Below are 17,838 nucleotides of genomic sequence, written 5' to 3' on the forward strand. Positions count from 1 at the left end.
CTCTGGGGTAGGTTTTTAACTTGCCACCTGGGTGTAAAACTGCAATTGTACATCTTTCACCCTTTGTAGAAACCACTCGCCTTTCATTTCTATTGTGTCAGCGAGATGAAAATCCGCCCCATTGTGTTGGGAATTGCGGGTGTTGGGTGTAAGTACAAGCCCGACTACTCAGAGGTATAACGTACTGCCAGAAGCATGTATTTTGTTGTATGTAACACTCTGTGTAATAATTTTAGTTCCTCTGTAATATATTTTTGGGTTTTAGTTAAGAATGGATGTGAGAGGAAGGAAAAAAAAGTTTAAAAAAAAAATCTAACATAAAAATAAAATGACGACGAGAAAAGATTTAAAAATGAGAGTTCTCAAACCAAATTGCAAAGTAAAGGTGTAGAGTTTCTTGTCTCTCTTGTTCAGAATACATGAGGCCAAGGATCAAGCGAGACAATGTAGCTATTTTTTTAATATACAGACGTAAAGGTTTTTACCAGAAAGAAAGTACAGGTATTAGCCAATTGCACAACATTTTTTCTAGTGACCATAATTCAAGACAAGAGGATTGATCCAGTCCTTTGTTCTTGGGAAAATGAAGGTTCCTCTTCTACCCTGTCTTGTTCTGACGTCAGATGTTGTTCTCCTTAAAACCCTTGTAGAATGGGTTGTTATGTTTTCTCTTCAAAATCTTTTGTTTGACAGTCATACCAAAATGTGGGTTGTTTTTGCACACTGAACAATCTCTTATCAGGTCCACAGGCCTTGTGTCTTTATCTCTGTAATTGTTGGCATTGCTTCTTGTTGGCAGTTACTCCATTCGTGTAGTTTAACAAAATGAGTTTTTAGTGTCAGCTGTGGCTTAGTGGGCAGCTCAAACACTCGCCTCTGAGTCAGAAGGTTTTGTGTTCAAGTCCCACTCCAGGGACTTGAGCACATAAATCTAGGCTGACACTCCAGTGCAGTGCTGCACTGTCGGAGGAGCTGTCTTTCAGATGAGACGTTAAACCGAGGCCCCGTCTGCCCCCTCAACTGGACGTGAAAGATCCCATGGACCTATTTCGAAGAAGAGCAGGGAAGTTATCCCCGGTGTCCTGGCCAATATTTATGGATGCATTTATTTGTACTGTCAAAATGGCCACCTTTGTCTCTGATTGGTCCCCTTGGAGGATAAGCCACACCCTGAAGTTTCTCTGGAATGTGCAACTGGAACTGCCCAACCCAAGTTCTCACTGACTTCGCAAATTGTAACTTGATCCACTTTGACTTCCCGAAGCCACAGAGAATAGATCTCCCCAGAAGCCACCGTGCCAGCTGAAGTCCCTTGCCCCCCAGCACAAGTGCTGCCTCCCCCAGCTGAAGTCCCTTACACTAACGGAAGTGCATGACTTTGCACCCCCGCAATAAATGGGGCATTGTGTGCGGATTGTTAACAGGTTTATTGGGTATGAAGTAAATAGTGACGGTGTCCTTACCTCTGGATTTCCCCCCTCCCCCCCCCATGTCTCTCTCTCTTCTCCCCCCTCTACCCCGTCCTCCCCACCGCCCTCCACCCCCCCACCCCATGTCTCTCTCTCTCTTCTCCCCACCGTGTCTCTACCCCGTTCCCCCCTCCCCCCCACCGTGTTTTTCTCTCTCTCTCTCTCTCTCTCTCTCTCTCTTTCCCCCCCCCCACCCCCTGCCCCACCCCCAGGCTCTCCTCTCTCTCCCTCTCTCTCTCTCCCTGCCCTTGCTCTCTCTCTCTCCCAGCCCAGGTTCTCCGTCTCTCTCTCTGTCTCTCTCTCTTTTTCCCTCCCCCACCCCCAGGTTCTCCTCTCTCTCTTTCCCCACCCAGGCTCTCTCTCTCTCCCAGCCCAGGTTCTCTCTCTCTCCCAGTGCAGGTTCTCTCTCTCTCTCTCTCTCTCTCTCCCTCTCTCAAACTCGCGGAAAATCAGAAGGCCCCGTCGGCGGTTGTTCGGAGGCCCGCGGAACATGGTCCGACTGATTGCAGGGTCTTACTTCCGGTTCGGGGCTCCACTTCCGGTTTTGGGCGGGAGGCATTGGGGGTGGAGTCTCGAGGGAACGTAGGCGCAGAAGGATCGAGAAAGGACAGTACAGATAGTCACATCGAATATTTCTCCCTTAATCAACATAACAAAAACAATGATTATCTGGTCATTATCACATTGCTGTTTGTGGGAGCTTTCTGGCATGCAAATTGGTTGCCGTGTTTCCCACTTTACAACAGTGACTACACTCAAAGTACTTCATTGGCTGTAAAGCACTTTGAGACGTCCGGTGGTTGTGAAAAGGCGCTATATAAATGCAAGTCTTTTTTATAGTAAACACATCCATGATTCTTTGCAAGGCATATCAATGGCCTAATTTACCAGCTTTCTGTTGCACGTTGACGGTTCTGTTCTTTTACCAAATAATCGAGAGATTCAAGTCCATTCTTTCAGTATTTAAAACAAGTATTAAAAGCCCATTTTGGAAAGTACAGAATCCTTCAAAGGTGACCAAATTTGAAGCAATTATTAAGTGCTGCCTAGATGTGCAGTAGATTGGATCACTGTCGTATGTAAACACACACATTTGTTGGAAATGTATACTGGCTGTTACAGAATGCTGTGAATCATACTTCATTTCTGTACAGACACTGCTTGGATCTTGGCCCTCTGATCAGAACCCTTCTGGGAACTGTCAATCAGAAATGGCTCCCAAAACACTTTTTCCAATGCTTCCTTTTATTGGTCTCCAGAGTGTCCATCTGAGAGAAGCCCATGACTTGCAGGTCACCTCCCCTCACCCCACCTTGAATGTAAGCTCCTGTTGCATACAGAGAACAGTCATTTTTTTTTTGCAGCAACTGCCAATTAATTCATTCTAAGTGCCAGCGTAGATGAACTCCAGGGATCCTTGTGCATAGATACATTATCTTTTCTTTTGATTACAGTGTTGAAGGCTGTGTTGTGGGTATCCCCCAGGAGACTACAGGTTTCACCTACGTTTACAGCAATGAGTTTATTCGAGTTTCGATATTTGTGATTTAAATGAAGACCAAGTGGCAGAGAAATGGGCAGCACTTGATCTTTTTCAGTTCCTTTTTGTTTTGAAAATCTGCAATTAAGTTTGCAAGTGTGGACTGATGGCACCTGTACTTTTAGTGTCTAGCGAATGTTGCAATTTGTCCTATTGAATGACTGTTATTTCTGACACACTTACATCCTGATTGCCTCCAGTAATGGGGCTCTTTCAGATTATAATTGGTCTGTGCTTATTATAGTCCCTATTGAAATGTGACAAGAAAATTACATGGTGGAAGAGGAAAATTTCAGATAGGCTTTGAATGCCACGTTTCAAAGTAAGAAAAAAGGTATATTACCATTTAAGTATTGCTCCCGTATAAGATAACGGTAGGTTTTTGAATGGCACCTTTTGCGTTAAGTAAGGTTTTGATGTGGGTTCATAGTGTAATTACTTTTTTCATCTATTTTGTTTCAAGTCTCCGAGCAGCTTGTATGGAATTTCGTTTCTGTTGAGTTGAAATGAGTTTTGCCCCGTACTTATCACAGTTCAAATCGCTGGAGAAATACCACCAACGATGTCTCCGCAAGATCCTGCAAATCCCCTGGGAGGATAGACACACCAACGTCAGTGTTCTCGCTCAGGCCAACATCCCCAGCGTTGAAGCACTGATCACACTCAACCAGCTCCGTTGGGTGGGCCACATTGTCCGCATGCCCGACACAAGACTCCCAAAGCAAGCGCTCTACTCGGAGCTCCTACACGGCAAGCGAGCCCCAAGTGGGCAGAGGAAACATTTCAAGGACACCCTTAAAGCCTCCTTGATAAAGTGCAACATCCCCATCGACACCTGGGAATCCCTGGCCAAAGACCGCCCTAAGTGGAGGAAGAGCATCCGGGAGGGCGCTGAGCACCTCGAGTCTCGTCGCCGAGAGCATGCAGAAAACAAGCGCAGGCAGCGGAAGAAGCGTGCGGCAAACCAGACTCCCCACCCACCCTTTCCTTCAACGATTGTCTGTCCCACCTGTGACAGAGACTGTAATTCCCGTATTTTGGACTGTTCAGTCACCTGAGAACTCACTTTCAGAGGGGAAGCAAGTCTTCCTCGATTTCGAGGGACTGCCTATGCTGATGAAGATCATCACAGTTTATAAATTTATCATGTGAAGTAAATCTTCACAGTGATGCAAAATAATAATTTTTTTCTCCTTCTCCCTCTCTGCTTTTTACCTGTTAGAAATGTTCAGAGCACAGAAGCTTTCCACAGCAGATGGGGCTAATATGAATTATGTAAGAGAGCTCCATCACAGCACAATCCACGATAGAACTCTCCCATATTAAAGAATAGCAAAATTGCATAAAGCAACTTATAAATGGTGTACAGCCATCATTCAAGTAATTTACTATAAAATCTGATGTACAAGTGGCTTTTTGCCCGTTTCCTATCTTGTCCTGTAGGAGAGTTACATGCTGGGTCTTTTACACAATTGTAAGTCTGTTCGGGTTTAAAAGAATGAGAGGTGATCTCATTAAAACATACAACATTTGGACAGGGTGGATGCAGGGAGGATGTTTCCTTTGGTTGGGGAGTCTAGAACCAGGGGTCACAGTCTCAGAATAAGAGGTTGGCCATTTAGGACTGAGATGAGGAGAAACTTCTTCATTCAGAGGGTGGTGAATCTTTGGAATTTTCTACCACAGAGGGCTGTGGAGGCTCAGTCGTTGAGTATATTCAAGAGATCGATAGATTTTTGTGTAATAAGGGATTTTGGGGATAGTGCAGGAAAGTGGAGTTGAGATAGAAGATCAGCCGTGATCTTATTGAATGGCGGAGCAGGCTCGAGGGGCCGAATGACCTACTCCTGCTCCTAATTCTTATGTTCCTCCCACTTTACTAAGAGAATGGTATGTTGCGTCTCTGGGGAGTAACTATAGTAGCAATGGTACCCTTTATAACTGTCACTAACTCCACACAAGTTCTGTAACAGCTCTGCTTTTATGAATGTGAACTCAGTTCACTCTTAGAGGTTTTCTTTTGAACAGCAGTTCAATAGCAATGCAATTTAGAGACATCTATTCCATCACTGGAATAAAATGCAATGGGCAATTGATGTGTCAATAAGTAAACTGATGGTCATAATATTGGAAAAGTCCTGCGTGCACACCCACTCACGCCATTCTTCTGAAAGGTCAGTTGTTGGCTCAGTTCCCTTCCTGCTTCCACGCCTGTTCAGATTAATGGTTGCTTTTAGTTTAATGTTTATTGGGGCTCGACAATATATTTTTCAATATATAAGAGAATGTCAATCAGTTTACAGTAGTGGAAATTGTTACATCTGTAGCTTTGCCTTGTGTGAGAAACACTGGCATTGTAAAATCCAGGTTATGCGCATGACTGAGCTCAATACTATTGTCTGAACAATCTTGTAGTTTCTGATCAGTAAAATAACAATAACATTGAGGTCTTGTGGATACTGTTTGGTGACCTGCTTTTCTTGTATAAATGCCGCATGAACAATCTGGAAATCAAAACTGCTTTAGTCAAAAGTTCATCATGGTTAAGGGATGCAATAATGTATTCAAGTAAAGTAAATAAGGAGCTGTGTATACATGGGGCCAGCTCAATATGTGAACATCTTCAAGGTGATTATTACTATTAAATGCTGCACTGTGTCGTTTGAGTTGTAAGTAAAGGCTATTTTAGCACAAAAATGTAATCAATTGGGCTCTAAATTGCAGCCTCTCCGTGTGATGTGCGCACGCACCTGAAGAGGCCTCGCAAGTGCCGGTTCTCTGCGTGCGATGCACATGCGCCGACAACCTGCGTTTGCGATTGACAGATTGCACGCATTCCCAGGAGGACATTCGCACACAGAGATTTGAGTTATTTTCCCAACTACTGTACAGCATAAGAGTTTTAAAACATCGAAAAATTTAATGATATCACTAATTTTTATATTAAAAAGCCTGTCCATTAAGTTAAGTTTATTTTTAACCCTATTAAAACATACAAAAGTAACGGTTAATCAGTGACTTCAACTAATTTTAAATGTGTTAGGTGATTTTTTTAATTTATTGTGTTGTGTTTGAGTTTTGTGGGTATTCTCATTGATACAAACAGAGCTCCCATTATTATCAATGAGATGGCTCCCATGTTCATTGGTGGTCCAGGCCTACGTGATCCCAGGTTGCGCTTACGTTCCTGGGATGTGTGTGCCCATACTCTGCACTGCGCATCTAGACCTCGGACGTAAGTATACGTTCCTCCAGGACCACCAGGTACATTCAGAAGAAAGATTTCGGTCCGAGGTGTCCGCTCGCAGGAAGCCTCCAACCGCAATTTTCGGGCCATTATTTAACTCTTTAACTATACACTTGGAGCCTGGATTTCCCCTCCCTAACCGGGCGCAAAATGTTTTTGTCCGTAGGGACGGCGCTACTGGCTCCCGCGAAATTGCGGAAATCCTGCTGCATCAGTGATGATGTCATCGCTGTGCGCGGTGACACCATTTTGCCCTATGGCGGCCCCTTTCTGCCCTGCGGCGGAAATTCACCAGCACCCTGCGAGGCGGGGGTCACACCCATCACGGGGCGAAAGTTAATGGGGAGGTGCGCTGCATGCCGCCATCTTTTTTTTTAAACCCGCCTTACCGGTTGGGCTGCTGTGCAGCAATGTCGCGGTGTCCGGACCGCAATCGTGCAGCCCGGCACTCTACTTCGGTGCCGGGCTGCGGCCATGGCACCTCGCATCCCTGGTGGCCCAGTGGAAGCCACCAAAGGCCCGCAGAGCTCGCAGTGTCCCTCCCCTTTAATGGAAGGGGAGGGACGTTGAAATGCATCAGTGCTCCGCGGAGAGGCCGCGTAGCGCTCCGCAATGCGCCCGGGTCGCGCCCCCAATCCCGCCCCGAAAGGAAGTGGAGTGCGTGACATTGCACTCCACTTCCTGTGAGGGGTGATAACCCAAATTTTGCTTCCGGGGCGGGACTTCTGCGCCGGGAGCAGAATGTCCGGCCCCGGAAAGATAACATCCCCCAATTTCCATCCTTCCCAGTTTCTCGGCTCAATTTATTTTCAGTGTGACAGTTAATCGTTGCAGTCGTGAGAATAATATTTAATGAGGAGGTGATGCTTCATTTGTACAACCTTGGTCACGCCATTTGTAGTACTGTTTTCGGTTGTAATGTTGGAGCTGCACTCATCCAGGCAAGTGGAGAGTATTTCATCACACTCCTGACTTGTGCCTTGTAGATGGTGGAAAGACTCTGGGGAGTCAGGAGGTGAGACACTCACTGCTGAATACCCAGCATCTGACCTGCTCTTGTAGCCACAGTATTTATGTGGTTGGTCCAGTTAAGTTTCTGGTCAATGGTAACCCTCAGGATGTTGATGGTTGGGGATTTGGCGATGGTAATGCCGTTGAATGTCAAGGGGGCGGGATGGGGTGATGGTTAGACTTTCTCTTCTTGGAGATAGTCATTGCCTGGCACTTGTACGGCGTAAATGTTACTCACCACTTTTCAGCCGAAGCCTGGATGTTGTCCAGGTCTTGTTGTATGTGGACATGGACTGCTTCTTTATCTGAGGAGTTGCGAATGGAACTGAACACTGTGGACTCATCAGCGAACATCCCCATTCTGACCTTATGATGGATCTAAGGTCATTGATGAAACAGCTAAAGATGGTTGGACCAAGGACACTGCCCTGAGAAACTCCTACAGCTATGTCCTGGGGCTGAGATGATTGACTTCCAACAACCACAAGCTACCCTTAGTGTATACCTGATGTGCAAACAGATATTTTATTTTGGGCACCTCTGTGTTGGCCACCTCCCATGGCAGCTAGATGATGGCCATCTCCCTGGTCCTCCTCATGGTCGCGCGCCTCTGCAAGCTGTTGCTGGCAAGGCTTCTGGCCCAGTATGTGGTATGGGGGGGGTCAACGTATCTGACCCTGCTCCTGACCCTGTCGCCCTCCTGGATACCCTCTCCATGTGCAGGTCTGCGCACATCTGCAGGCCCTTCTGGATGTTGGGCAGGCATGGCTGCTGCCTCCCTCGCCTGCTGCCTCTCTGCCCGGTGCTGTCGATGCTGCCTTTTCCTGCGTGCCGCCCTGCGTCTGACTAGGTGTACAATGTGTTCCCCAGCCACTACTGATCCCATTGTGTTTGAACGCTGCACTCTGATGAGCAGGCCTCTGGAGCATAGAATGAGGCCTACAGGCCTCCACTAATGAATCACAGCTCAAAGTCCTGAAAACTCTCCCAAAATTTATAAATTGCACTCAGTAGGTTCAACAAAAACAAAAAACCAAGAGCAAAAGTTAGCAGCAAAAATACCCCCGTTTGCAGGAATCCTCCGCTGTCCTCCTCCAGCGGTGTGGAGTATCACGGCAAAGTGTACCGACCCAAAAAGCTGTCGGGGGCACTGTTCAAAAAAAAAAACCTCCCTTTTAAACCTGAATAAGGGTGGTGTGGGCGCCTAACAGTGGTGCGCACCCTGATGATGTCACCACGGCTGCAAGGCCCTTACCACAGCTTCAGTCGGCCGATTTCGGCAGAAGTCCTCACCGTTGCCGATTGACCACTGAAAACCTGCGGTAACGGTCCCTCCCGGGACACTAAATTTCGGCCCCTGGTTCTTTATGGAGTGCCATTCCATGGGTGGTCGGTACCCTTTGGTATTTTGCACACACGGCCATTATTCTTGTACCAGACTTGATAGTTAATGCCGATAGGTTATTTTCTACAGCGGAATAACAGCGCACTTCCAGCAGGGCTCGGTTGATAGTGAACAGGAGTGGGACTCGGGAACCCTCGTCAATTTACTCCTCCCCTAATCCAGGAACACTCATTGCAACTGCACCACTCTTCCTAATATTGGTTGATTTGGAGGTAGACGAAACATTGAACACTTGGGGGTCGAAATTCGGTATCACCGCTTTTGGGGTCGGGAGGCGAGGTGAAACTTCCTGTGCCCCGCGCGGAAGTCCCGTCCCGGCCGTGAAATTGGGGTTACTGCCCCCGAGTGGAGGTGGTACACAATGTGGAGGCGCTCCACTTCCTCTCGGGGGTGGGACCGGAGCAGTAAGCACGGGGAATTTTCACGCGCTACCGGCCTCTCCGCATAGCACTGGCGCGAGCACAGGACCCTCCCCTTCCATTAAAGGGGAGGGCACGCTGCTTGCTCTGCAATGGGGCGAGGGACCTCCACTATGCCACCGGGGTGTGGGATGCCATGGCCACAGCCCGGCACAGAAGCGGAATGGCAGGCAGCACCATCGCGGCACGGATCCCACAAAATAGACCACAAAAGGACAGACCAGTAAGTTGGCTGTGAAAGAAAAATGGTGCCACGCACCTCCCCTTTACTTTTCGCCCCGCGAGCGGACTGCGGCCCGGTTCACGACTCACGAGGCTGGCGTGGACATCGCCTGCAGCGGCCTCTCTGGGTGCTGCCCAATTTACGCTCCAGGGCAAAAACGGGTCACCGCGCATGGCAATGGCATCATCGCCAGTGCAGCGGTCCGAGGCGCGACTGCCGGGTGCTGCCGGTTTGTGCCTACGCTAACTCCCATGCAATTTTGTGGGAGGGCCCCGGGCGAGGAATGGTTTATGTCCCGTGAGCACCACCGGGGGCGCGAACAAGAGGCGCAAACTTTGCGATTTCCTCCCCCTTGGTCTTTATGGCTCAGCTACTCACTGGTTAAACACGTTGAGCCATCAGGGGAGAAAATGTAACAAACCTGACAGTAACCTGATGGAGTTTGACAAAATTGGGAAAATAAAACCCTTTGAAAATTCCATGTCGGGTTGACTTGTTCAGTAATTTTACTGATTATAACAGATTAGCAGTTATATTTCCAGTACCTTCACTAATCAGTGAACATACTGGAAATGTTTCTGTCTTTGTTCTTCCACAGAGCTTAGAAATCTTGATAGATTATTTATTAGTGTTGAGTTATAAATAGGCTACCATACTGTGGTAGTGAGGGCTTCAAGAAGTTCATGCATACAGTAAGTGGATGCCTCAGGGTGAATAGCATGAGTCGCATTTTTGCCCAGTATGTTGTCAAGAAATCAGTCTTGTCTCTGCAGCTGCTTTCAAAACTAATTTCTGTCAGTTGGAAAGAGATGTTATCATTTCGGTGGCTTCACAGATAAACTACGATTAAGGCCGAAGTCAGCTCCATGGGTATAACTCATAAAGCAGTCCCCTGGATACACTGCAGTTGAGTAGGACAAAGCGACTCCTTTGCAGAGCATCCGTTTTGGATCATTGATAACCAGTCTCATTAGAGTCCCCTCAACGGCTATCTGCCACGTTTTTTTCCTTGTCTCTGCTGAGTGTTTGGCAAACACGCAGCTAGCCCATAATCTGCTTCTACCTAACTGATGCCAATGATTCAGAGAAGCACAATGGATGGGGAAGCACATGGATGGGGAACATCCTCTCTCTCTACATCTTGCACCAGGCCCAGTACGTGTTGCCTGAAGTGAATAAGTACTGAGTACCATAGAGTTGTCTGGTAAACTCGGCTAAGTTCTCATCATTGGTAATACCTCCCAGGTGAGCTGTTGCTTCTTTAGCCATACACAAGGCGTATTGCACATGATTTGGATTTTAATTTATTTTCCCGAAACAGTAGTGGTAGGCTACACTTTTTAAAATTAAAGATTGCTAAATTAAAATATACTCTATAGTGTTTAACAGTATAACATTTAGGTGCTTTGTTTGCAACAGAAAGAATAATGCACAAGCTGCTAATTTTAGGGATGGTATCCCAACTTATTAATTTTTATGAAACCTGCCGCCAGGTGTAAAATGGCAACTTGGGTATTATGGTTACTGTGGCTGGTGTTAACACCAGTTCTGAAATTCCACCATAGATTAACGTAGCATTTTATGTTTTAATACAAGGAGACGAAAAACATCAACTTAGTTAATCAGTGGGAGAAATGCCATTAATTTCAGTCCTGATTCAAATTTCAAGTTGTAGGTGATATACTTTACAGCTATAAAGTGACCCTTAGAGTAGGCCTCAGTTAGGCCAGCAAATAAACAGCAGTTGTGCTATGACTGACAACATGACAGTCACACCATTTGCAGCTGTCATCATCCTCTTGGTGATGGATGAAAGATTTAAATTCATGAATGGTCAGACAAGAGGAAACTTTGTATGAAATGCCTGAATTAGAGCTTTTGGGACTCTGTCCCACGGAGAGCACATTGCAAGAAATCATGTGTGGCCCCCTATCTGTAATGGCGAGATTGCCAGCTGATGGAATGCATTTGTAAAATCAGCCATTATGTATAACACTTGACGATGACTTCAGGGTTACCACAGGTAAGCCCCAATCTGTCCTTACCGAATGCTACTTGCTGATTGAGAGTCTCCAAACCTGATTTTTCTTTTCAAATATCAAAAGTATTTGTATCAGCATGTTAATTGTATCAATTGTATGCAGTAAGGATACTTAAATATCATAAATATTAAACCCCTGAATCACTAACCTAATTATTTCAACTAAATGACACTGTGAGCGATATATATATATATATAATATATGGCTATTCCTCAGAGGTTAATACAATTGGCTCACTAATCCGAGACACATATATCATATCTATTCGTACCCTTGATTTCACTCGGCTAGTTTCTTACACCATTCTGTCACTCTGGTTTAATTATCTGACAGGCAGTCGATGATGACCCTTCACAAATACTGACAGCAAGGATTGTGCTTGTAAATTTGAAGTGATGATCAAAATCATTATTTTTAACAGTACATTGATTAGTAACTGTAGAATCTGCAAAGTCTCTGCTTCAACCTCATGCTATTGAACAAAGAGGAGCTGTGTTGGCTTCTCACTTAATGCTGGGACAAATTGGTTCCTGCACATCAGGAGAAACCAGATCAAATTTCTGAGCTGCAATCTCTCCCCATGTAAGGGGAATAGATAGGCGTTTCTGCAGCCGCAACCGAGACTCCAGGATGGTATGTTGCCTCCCTGGTGCAACGGTCAAGGATGTCTCGGAGCGGGTGCAGGACATTCTGAAAAGGGAGGGTGAACAGCCAGTTGTCGTGGTGCACATTGGTACCAATGATATAGGTAAAAAAAAAAGGGATGAGATCGTACGAGACGAATTTAAGAAGCTAGGAGCTAAATTAAAACGTCGGACCTCAAAAATAGTAATCTCGGGATTGCTACCAGTGCCACGTGCTAGTCAGAGTAAGAATTGCAGGATAGCTCAGATGAATACATGGCTTGAGCAGTGGTGTAGCAGGGAGGGATTCAAATTCCTGGGGCATTGGAACTGGTTTTGGGGGAGGTGGGACCAGTACAACCCGGACGATCTGCACCTGGGCAGGACTGGAACCAATGTCCTAGGGGGAGTGTTTGCTAATGCTGTTGGGGAGGAGTTAAACTAATGTGGCAGGGGCATGGGAACTAATACAAGGAGACAAAAGCAAAAGACAGAAAGGAGATGAGTAAAAGTGGAGAGCAGAGAAACCCAAGGCAAAAAACAAAAAGGGCCACTGTACAGCAAAATTCTAAAGGGTCAAAGTGTAATAAAAAGGCAAACATGAAAGCTCGGTGCCTCAATGCAAGGAGTATTCGGAACATAGTAGAGGGCTCTGAGCTAGTTAGAATGAGTGAGAGCTCAGATGAACAGGATCCCAAGAAAGAATGCAAAAGGCAGGAGGCAACAGAGCAGAATAGCACTGGGGTAAGTGTAAACCACAAGGTGATAGGAAGGGACAATATGTATGAATATAAAGGGGCTGCAGGAGGGGTCAAAACTAAAAATCATGGTTTAAAAACTAGTATTAAAACACTCTACCTAAACGTACGCAGCATTTGAAATAAAGTAAATGAGTTGACGGCACAAATCATTACAAATGGGTATGACTTGGTGGCCATTACAGAAACGTGGTTGCAGGGCGGCCAAGACTGGGAATTAAACATACAGGGGTATCTGACAATTCGGAAAGATAGACAAGAAGGGAAAGGAGGTGGGGTAGCTCTGTTAATAAAGGATGATATCAGGGCAGTTGTGAGAGACAATATTGGCTCTAATGAACAAAATGTTGAATCATTGTGGGTGGAGATTAGAGATAGTAAGGGGAAAAAGTCACTGGTGGGCGTAGTTTATAGGCCCCCAAATAATACCTTCACAGTGGGACGGGCAATAATCAAGGGAATAATGGAGGCATGTGAAAAAGGAACGGCAGTAATCATGGGGGATTTTAACCTACATATCGATTGGTCAAATCAAATCGCAAGGGGGTAGCCCTGAGGAGGAATTCATAGAATGCATACGGGATTGTTTCTTAGAACAGTATGTTACAGAACCTACAAGGGAGCAAGCTATCTAAGATCTGGCCCTGTGTAATGTGACAGGAATAATAAACGATCTCCTAGTAAAAGATCCTCTCGGAATGAGTGAGCACAGTAAAGTTGAATTTGTAATACAGATTGAGGGTGAGGAAGTAGTGTCTCAAATGAGCATACTATGCTTAAACAAAGGGGACTACAGTAGGATGAGGGCAGAGTTGGCTAAAGTAGACTGGAAACACAGACTAAACGGTGGCACAATTGAGGAACAGTGGAGGACTTTTAAGGAGCTCTTTCATAGTGCTCAACAAAAATATACTCCAGTGAAAAAGAAGGGCGGTAAGAGAAGGGATAACCAGCCGTGGATGACCAAGGAAATAAAGGAGAGTATCAAATTAGAAACCAATGCGTATAAGGTGGCCAAGGTTAGTGGGAAACTAGAAGATTGGGAAAATTTTAAACGACAGCAAAGAATGACTACGAAAGCAATAAAGAAAGGAAAGATCGATTACGAAAGTAAACTTGCGCAAAACATAAAAACAGATAGTAAAAGCTTTTACCGATTTATAAAACGGAAAAGAGTGACTAAAGTAAATGTTGGTCCCTTAGAAGATGAGAAGGGGGATTTAATAATGGGAAATATGAAAATGGCTGAGACCTTAAACAATTATTTTGCTTCGGTCTTCACAGTGGAAGACATAAAAACCATGCCAAAAATTGCTGGTCACAGGAATGTGGGAAGGGAGGACCTCGAGACAATCACTATCACTAGGCGGGTAGTGCTGGACAGGCTAATGGGACTCAAGGTAGACTAGTCCCCTGGACCTGATGAAATGCATCCCAGGGTATTAAAAGAGATGGCGGAAGTTATAGCAGATGCATTCGTTATAATCTACCAAAATTCTCTGGACTCTGGGGAGGTACCAGCGGATTGGAAAGCAGCTAATGTAACGCCTCTGTTTAAAAAAGGGGGCAGATAAAAGGCAGGTAACTATAGGCCAGTTAGTTTAACATCTACAGTGGGGAAAATGCTTGAAGCTATCATTAAGGAATAAATAGCAGGACATCTAGATAGGAATAGTGCAATCAAGCAGACGCAACATGGATTCATGAAGGGGAAATCATGTTTAACTAATTTACTGGAATTCTTTGAGGATATAACGAGCATGGTGGATAGAGGTGTACCGATGGATGTGGTGTATTTAGATTTCCAAAAGGCATTCGATAAGGTGCCACACAAAAGGTTACTGCAGAAGATAAAGGTACGCGGAGTCAGAGGAAATGTATTAGCATGGATAGAGAATTAGCTGGCTAACAGAAAGCAGCGAGTCGGGATAAATGGGTCCTTTTTAGGTTGGAAATCGGTGGTTAGTGGTGTGCCACAGGGATAGGTGCTGGGACCACAGCTGTTTACAATATACAGAAATGATCTGGAAGAGGGGACAGAGTGTAGTGTCACAAAATTTGCAGATGACACAAAGATTAGTGGGAAAGCGGGTTGTGTGGAGGACACAGAGAGGCTGCAAAGAGATTTAGATAGGTTAAGCGAATGGGCTAAGGTTTGGCAGATGGAATACAATGTCGGAAAGTGTGAGGTCATCCACCTTGGGAAAAAAAAAACAGTAAAAGGGAATATTATTTGAATGGGGAGAAATTACAACATGCTGCGGTGCAGAGGGACCTGGGGGTCCTTGTGCATGTATCCCAAAAAGTTAGTTTGCAGGTGCAGCAGGTAATCAGGAAGGCAAATGGAATGTTGGCCTTCATTGCGAGAGGGATGGAGTACAAAAGCAGGGAGATCCTTCTGCAACTGTATAGGGTATTGATGAGGCCGCACCTGGAGTACTGAGTGCAGTTTTGGTCACCTTACTTAAGGAAGGATATACTAGCTTTGGAGGGGGTACAGAGATGATTCACTAGGCTGATTACGGAGATGAGGGGGTTACCTTATGATGATAGATTGAGTAGACTGGGTCTTTACTCGTTGGAGTTCAGAAGGATGAGGGGTGATCATAGAAACATTTAAGATAATGAAAGGGATAGACAAGATAGAGGCAGAGAGTTTGTTTCCACTGGTCGGGAAGACTAGAACTAGGGGGCACAGCCTCAAAATACGGGGGAGCCAATTTAAAACCGAGTTGAGAGGGAATTTCTTCTCCCAGAGGGTTGTGAATCTGTGGAATTCTCTGCCCAAGGAAGCAGTTGAGGCTAGCTCATTGAATGTATTCAAATCACAGATAGATAGATTTTTAACCAATAAGGGATTTAAGGGTTACGGGGAGCGGGCGGGTAAGTGGAGCTGAGTCCACGACCAGATCAGCCATGATCTTGTTGAATGGCGGAGCAGGCTCGAGGGGCTAGATGGCCTACTCCTGTTCCTAATTCTTATGTTCTTATGTTCTTATATGTCAGTAGGCCATGGTGCTTTCAACTTTTCCATTTGAGATGCTGTCTTTATGCTCAGTGGAACCTGATCTCCATTGGCTCTGCATCCTCCAACACATTGAATTCAGAATCCTTATCCTCATTTACAAATCCCTACACGGCCTTGCACCATATCAATGCAACTTTCTCCAGCCCTGCATTCCAATGAACAGTCTGCACCTTGGCTACCTCAATATCCGGTTCCGCTGCTCCGACCTTTGACGGTAGTGTCTTGGCCCTACTCTATGGAACTCTCTCTCCTTAAATCTCTTCATATTACTTTCTATCTCGATGCTTCAAAAGCCTTGCAAAAACATTTTGACCAACCCTTCAGTCACTTTTGCTAACTTTTGTCCTTTTTAGTTTGATTTATAGGTTTTATCATCATAGGCAGTCCCTTGAAATTGAGGACGACTTGCTTCCACTCAAAGTGAGTTATCAGATGGCTGTACAGTCCAAAACAGGAACTACAGTCTCTGTCACAGGTGGGGCAGACAGTGGTTGAAGGAAAGGTTGGGTGGGGAGCCTGATTTGCAGCATGCTCCTTCCACTTTCTGCATGCTCTCGGTGACGAGAGACTCGAAGTGCACAGCTCTCCCGGATGCTCTTCCTCTATTTTGAGCAGTCTTGGGCCAGGGATTCCCAGGTGCTGGTGGGGATGTTGCACCTTATCAAGGAGGCTTTGAGGGTGTCCTTGAAACATTTCCTCTGCCCACCTGGGGCTCGCTTGCCGTGTGGGAATTCCAAGTAGAGCGCTTGCTTGGGGAGTCTTGTGCCAGGCATGTGGATGATGTGGCCCGCCCAACGGAGCTGGTCGAACGTAGTCAGTGTTTCGATGCTGAAGATTTTGGCCTGAGCGAGAATACTGATGGTGCATCTATCCTCCCAGTGGATTTGCAGGATCTTGCGGAGGCAGTATTGGTCATACTTCTCCAAAGTTTTGAGATGTCTGCTGTATATGGTCCATGTCTATGAGCCATATGGGAGGGTGGGTGTCATAACTGCCCTGTAGACCATAAGCTTGGTGCCAGATTTGAGGTCCTGGTTTCAAACATACTCTTCCTCAGGCGACCGAAGGCTGCGCTGGCACACTGGAGGCGGTGTTGGACCTCGTCATCGATGTCTGCCCTTGCTGATAGTAAGTTCCTGAGGTATGGAAAATGGTCCTCGTTGTCCAAGGCTGTGCTGTGGATTTTGATGACCGGGGGGCAGTGCTGTGAGGCGGGGTCAGGTTGGTGGAGGACCTTTGTCTTATGGATGTTTAGCATAAGGCCTATATTTTTGTACATCTCGGTGAAGATGTTGACGATGGCTTGGAGTTCGGCCTCTGAGTGTGCTGCATCATCCGCGCACTGTAGTTCGATGACAGAGGATAGGTCAACCTTGGATCTAGCCTGGAGGCGGCGAAGGTTGAACTGGTTCCCATTGGTTCTATTGTTTAGTTCCACTCCAGCAGGGAGCTTGTTGAGAATTGGATGGAGCATTGTAGCAAGAAGATAGAGAAAACGTTGATGCGATGATGCAGCCCTGTTTGACCCCAGTCCGGACATGGATTGGGTCTGTGATGATCCATTGGTCAGCCTGCAGCATGCTACCCGCCAACATCTCAGCAAAACCCCAGCCCTGCACGAGGTAGAAAAGGCCATCCGTCAACTCAAGAACAACAAGGTATCAGGAGCAGATGGAATCCCCGCCGAGAAATTAAAGTAAGGCGGAGAAGCACTATTGGCATGAATGCATGACCTCATCTTGCAGTCGGATTCAGGTGAATTTATAATGGGGAACAAAGAAATGGCAGACCAATTGAACAAATACTTTGGTTCTGTCTTCACGAAGGAAGACACAAATAACCTTCCGGAAGTACTAGGAGACCGAGGGTCTAGTGAGAAGGAGGAACTGAAGGATATCCTTATTAGGCAGGAAATTGTGTTCAGGAAATTGATGGGATTGAAGGCCGATAAATCCCCGGGACCTGATAGTCTGCATCCCAGAGTACTTAAGGAGTGGCCCGAGAAATAGTGGATGCATTGGTGATAATTTTCCAACAGTCTATCGACTCTGGATCAGTTCCTATGGACTGGAG

General features: G+C 45.9%; 1 protein-coding gene across 1 annotated transcript in view; it reads left to right on the forward strand.

Moving 5' to 3' along the window:
• The window catches only part of LOC139234844 (serine/threonine-protein phosphatase 2A 55 kDa regulatory subunit B gamma isoform), a 327,896-nt gene that overhangs the window by 253,430 nt on the left and 56,628 nt on the right, over positions 1–17,838 (forward strand). The window lies entirely within an intron of this gene.

This window comes from Pristiophorus japonicus, chromosome 2 (genome assembly GCF_044704955.1).
Source record: "Pristiophorus japonicus isolate sPriJap1 chromosome 2, sPriJap1.hap1, whole genome shotgun sequence".
Taxonomy (NCBI): Eukaryota; Metazoa; Chordata; class Chondrichthyes; family Pristiophoridae; genus Pristiophorus; species Pristiophorus japonicus.